Here is a 6,000-nt window from a genome sequence, read left to right on the forward strand (position 1 = left end):
TGACTGGTGTGAAATTAATTAATTCAAGTTAATGAACGTTTTCTGGACGCCTTCCGTGTCCTTCTTCAGGTTAAACTGCTGGATTCTATTTTTAAAAAAAAATAGAATCAGGCACAAGTGAGTTCTAATTATATAATATACACCCCGGTGTGTATGAGGAAGATATATTAGATGAATCAACCACATAATTATATTAAAAAATGAACAAAACGACATTTGATTTATTAAATATTAAAATAAATCATTACACGAATTAAAAAGTCAATTCATTGCAGAGTTAAATCAATAACTGAGTTGAGTTAAATTTAAAACATCAAATTTCATTTCATTGCTATTTTTCTTGCATCAAATTCTAACAGTGTTATGGAAATGTAAAATGTTTTTTAAACAAACAAACATTTAATGTAATTATGATAAAATTCATAACATAACAAAATGTTAGTCATTAGAATATTTATATTATATAATCTGTAGTTAATGCAATAATTTATTAATATAATTTTATATCCAATATAAAAAAAATAACTGGATAAAATCATTTCTCATTAACATCGTGTCTAGGTTAAATAATTTAACAAAAACTTTATTTTCTTATATTTCTTTTCAATTCAAGCATTATTTGGATACATCATAAATTGTTTACCATTAAATTGATATCTATGATTTTAATAAAAGCATAAATGGAATGCATAACTTAAATATCTGATAATACATTCCCTAACATTTAATTACTATATATTATATAAATTAAATATGTATTAAAACAGTCAAAATATATTATCCAAATAAAATGATAAACCAACCAAAGCCGAATTTTTGGGCTGGAATCGGCTATATTAATAATAAATTATGAGATAATTTGGTATTAGAGGTAGGCATTAATATAGCCAATTCCAGCCCAAAAATTCAGCTTTGGTTGGTTTATTGCTTTAATGTGTATCGGGCTGGCTGTTGACGTTTGTTTATATTCAAAATAAAATGTTCTATTTAATACAGTATCATCTTTTAAATGCATATTACTATAATAAATTTATATAGATATTACTATAAATTTATAACAAACTTGTAAAAATAAAAAAAACTTGAAAGATAGGAAAACATTCATTCTATAAATTTCTGGAACAGGTATTAAATAGTATAAGCAAAACTATGACAAACAAAATATAATCAATCACTTGAACTTTCTTTGATCAAGTAATTTCCATCTTTAATAATTAGTATTTAATATTAAATCATAAATCAGTGGAAAATATAGTCCTCCAATCTTGACTACTACATATTGCTGTAATTCCCTACCAATTTTGTAAATTTGTTACTTTTAATTCTATCATTTATATAAATAAAATATTTATAATTAAATACATGTACTTAATGAAGGAATTAAATGCAAGATATTTTATGAAGCTGATATGAAATTTTTAAATATTAGATAATTGTGAAATTGAATTATCATCTTACAAAAATGATTTCTGTTGAAGTTTATGTATACAGAATATGTAATGAAGATTAATTTTTCATTTAATAGTAATAAGAAAAACATAAAAATAATATAAATTGATACATAACACAAAACATAACAAAACATAATATTTGTTAAGTTATATTTTTTCACACTTTCAGTATTCTATATACCATATTTCCTCAATTAAACCCTAGGATTCAAATAAACTCCAAGTTGAAAAGAATGAAAAACACATTGAAGTACTGTATTGTATAGGCTGTCCAATAAGTCTGGACTTAGGCAAGGAAAAAACATACAATTACGGAATCTGCTCAAAGTGTCTGCCACTGTGTAACTTACATTGGTGAAGATAAAATTTCTACTCCTCCAGTGCATGATGAATCACATCCAGCAAAATTTGCTGACACACTTGCACAATACATTCTTTAAGATGTTGAATGCTGTGAATTTTCATTGCATACACTTTTGGGTGCAGACTTATGGGACACCTTATAGTTTAGATTAAGAGTTTAACTAAAACTCTACCTCTTCAAATTGTCTGGAATCAGACAGAACATTCTATAGCAAAGTTCAGGTTTGTAGCCATGACCCATAAATACAGTCAATAAATGATTTTGATACTTTGGACAATGTACATATAATTAAAATATTTCAATTCTTACCCATTTGTCTCTTGTTACAAAGTGTGAAATCCCCACTTCAAAAAAAAGACCTCAGATCTTTAAATAACCCTGGAGGACAGTATGTTTTAAAAATAAAACCCTCAGTTTGACAAAACCAATGAACCAGCAATAGAAAAGAACTACTCACTTTGAGAAGCAAACATTTTCGTCCATTTTAAAAAAAGGTCCTCAGGCTGGCATTCTAAAATTCAAACTGCACCATATTTTTGGAACAGATCATAAACTTGCAATTTCGAATTTTAGAACACCAGCCCGAGGACATCCTTTTAAAAACGAACAAAAACGTTCGCTTCTCAAAGCAAGTAGTTCTTTTCTGTTGCCGGTTGATGAGTTTTGTGAAGAAGTGGCTCTTGGATTAATATTGACCAGTATCAGGGTGTTATTTTTATTTAAAAAAAAAAAAAACAGGTTTAATCAAGGAAATATAATATTTATAAAAAAAGTTATCTTTTTGATATTTAAAATTTTTTCAAACAAAATTTTTTATATGGTTATATGTCGTGTCACTAAATACATACACATTAACATAATTAACATATATAATTACATATACATATAAGATTATCATCTTCAACATTTTGGAATCAAATACTACAGATTTTAGGTACAGTAATTAAAATTATATATAAAATGCATATTAACAACTGAATTTAAATTTCTGTTTAAACAATATAAAAGATACACATGTTAAATAAATTTCACATAGAAAAATCATTATGTTAAAATTATTATAAGTGATTTTATCAATAACAAAACATCTGTATATGCAAATTAATTTTTTAATTATGTAAATTATTATTATTTAATTGGTTACTATTATTTTAACTATAAATTAGATAATTTAACATAAACCTAGTGAATGTGAATAATCCAATTTATAATTATTTGGATCAGACAATATTTCATACCTCTAATGACATGCATGAAAAATTCGCGTCAAATTGAGGCAGACCGTCTAATGACGTAATTTCCGGTGTAATGTAAACAACTTCGTAATATTATTTATTTAAAAATTTAGCATAATTTATTAATAATAATATTATTATTATTATTAAAATTACTTTAAATTAAATAATAGTTTGACAGCGTCATTGAAAAATTTATATCGAAAGTGAGTAAAATAAAGACGACGTAATAAAAACCGATATATGGCAGTTTTAAAAGAGCGTTAATATTTTATAATTATTATTATATTTTTTATTTAAAGTTTTATAAAATTTATTAATAATTTATAAAGTAAATTTGATATTTTAAAATACAAAATGTTACTTATTTTATTACATTTTATTTATGTTTTGAATTTGCGTTGATATAAATTATAGCGTGCCTTGCGATTCAAGTTCTTAAATTCATAAAATGGAAGAATTATCAGTAAAGGAGTCTTTTCTCTAAATATGGAAACTTATATATGTAAAATTACTTAAATAAGTTCTCAGTGATTTGGCACGAGTGTACAATTATTATTATTATTATTTTCTTTTAAATCAAATTCAACATATAGGTTTATAAATGTAAAGCTTAATTATTCGAATATTCGACTTGAAACAGAAGAATACATTTCTATTTACACTAAAACAAAATCCAAAATTTTTTTTACTATTGTATTCAATAGTCCCGTCCTTCGCCACCCAAAAAATTCCTGAAAATCTTTCGACGCGTCCGAACTCGATCCCGGGGCCCGCACAGGGTAGACTGCCACCTCAACCGCTCGGTCATCCGACCGTCGAACTGTTCGGCATTTGTGTCTATCAACCGCTCCGTGGGACCTGATTTGGATTAGAGTACCTAGATATGAGAGTAGCAACATACCAGTCATCGTCGCTATGTTCTGTCGACTGTCATCACGTGGTCTATGGGTTTACATTAAGAAATGACGATTTTTTTTTAGTTTAAACCGTCGTCACGCGCGTAGTGCCGATTCGGCACCAATCGATTTTTAATTAGTTCGTGTAAAAATTCTAATTGTCCGAAAAATCTGAAAAAATTATTACCTGTCTAATTTTCTTCAATTTTACGATCCGCAATTCATTTTTTGCTTAAAGCGTTTCGTTATTTTTAATTAATTATTGGTGTCAAATCGGCACTATGGCGCGCGTTATCTCGGATTTCAATTTTCAAATTTTTCGCCAGTTGTTGTTACTAAAATTAGTCACAGCGGCGGCGCGCGCTTCTTTGTTTATAATCGCGTTATTTTAAAGTGAATTACTTCTAATAAACTGAAATTTGACCGGAAATAATTTAATTTCTTACAATGGTATTTTTTAATTATTTTATAAAGTTTTATGACACCATCACAACATTTCCCTGAGAAACACACAATTAGAAACCCTGGAAGAACACAATTAGAAAGTTAACACTATATGAACGTATTCATTTTTTATATTACCTATTTTTCTGTATTTTTTTTATTTTCTGGGTTAGGCATAAGGGGTTGCTTTCACGGACTTGCAAACAAGATCTTTTGGATAGAGTATCCAACAAATGAACGGCATTTATTGATATATATATCAATAAAAGTTGTTCATTTGTTGGATACTGCATTCAAAAGGTCCTGTCTGCTAAATCAGTGAAAGCAACTCCTTATGCCTAACCTAGAAAATAAAAAAATTAATTTTTTTGCACACGCTAATTATAATTCTTGCAATACAAGATGTACAGTACATAAAGTTTTAGCATTGTATAATGTAAAATGTATAAACGAATAATAGAAATGAATAATATTTAAATGTATAAATAAATAATATATAATATAATTTTTTTGTATTATCAATTTATGCTGTTTATCTTAATTATTATTTATATAAATCTTGTATTAAAAGTAGAATAGATGTAAAAAACATTTTGGTATTGTATAAACATTTTTTTTCTATTATATTTTTGTTCCGTTTTTTATTTTTTAAATACAGTCAGTAATTAATATATATTATTCCTATATAGATTTAATAATTATAATAAACATACATTATATAATATTATATTAAAATAACACACACTAATTAAAATCTGAAATGAAGAAGTAATTGAATCGAGTCCCATCGCCATCTTAAGTAACGCGCGACAGTAATTAATTAATTCTGAGCGCGTCGCGTCGCATCAATTTAAATAATTTATAAAAATTAAAATTATAAATTAACTTATTGTTGTTGTTGTTATAAATTATAAATTAACTTATTGTTGACTTTGAAATAATTACTCTTGTATACTAATTCTATTAAATCAATTTTTTATTTTATTCTCTTTTAGTGTACTTTCTATTAGATTCCAGGTTATCGAAAGGTACTGTACATGTTTACAATATCAAGGATTGCAAATCTGTAATTTTTGTTCATTTTTATTTTTTCCATGTCATGTACAAGTTCATCAAGTTAAAAGTTAATTATGAAATTATTTGACAAGTGTCAATAAATTCACGAAGTAGTAACTTTGAACCAAACAAAAATGGAATCTGTTAAATGAAAAAGTACTTGAAAACATGAAATTTATCTAAAATTTAAGAAAAGTGAAAAATACAGTGTAAACTGTTCTAAATATCAGAAATTTACGTGCCGTGAACACAGGAAAATAATACGTTCCAACTGTCAAAATATGTGTTTAGCTAATTATTAGTCTAGTTTTCAAATATTTTTCGAACTTATTAAGAACAGCGAATAATGCAAACTAAATAACGAACATTTTTGATAATGATATAAGTAAATTTTCATTTTCATGTATTCAAAGGTTCTGTTTTTTTTTTTTTTTTTTTGTTTTAAAATTGTTTTTAAAACACAAATTATAATAGAAACAAATATAAAGTAATTAAAGTTGCATTTTGATAATGATGATTTACATGATTCGTTCATGCTTAACAACATGATC

The 6,000-nt window shown here is 25.9% G+C and overlaps 1 protein-coding gene across 1 annotated transcript in view; it reads right to left on the reverse strand.

Annotated features, from left to right (window-relative positions):
• The window catches only part of Tbce (Tubulin-binding cofactor E), a 31,280-nt gene extending 28,157 nt beyond the window's left edge, over positions 1–3,123 (reverse strand). The window contains exon 1 of the mRNA XM_067274870.1: positions 3,054–3,123. The gene's annotated coding sequence lies outside the window, so the exon portion shown is untranslated. The remainder of the gene's footprint in view (positions 1–3,053) is intronic.
• Between the last annotated feature and the right edge of the window lie 2,877 nt (positions 3,124–6,000).

This window comes from Centruroides vittatus, unplaced genomic scaffold (genome assembly GCF_030686945.1).
Source record: "Centruroides vittatus isolate TY-2023 unplaced genomic scaffold, ASM3068694v2 contig_565, whole genome shotgun sequence".
NCBI lineage: Eukaryota > Metazoa > Arthropoda > Arachnida > Scorpiones > Buthidae > Centruroides > Centruroides vittatus.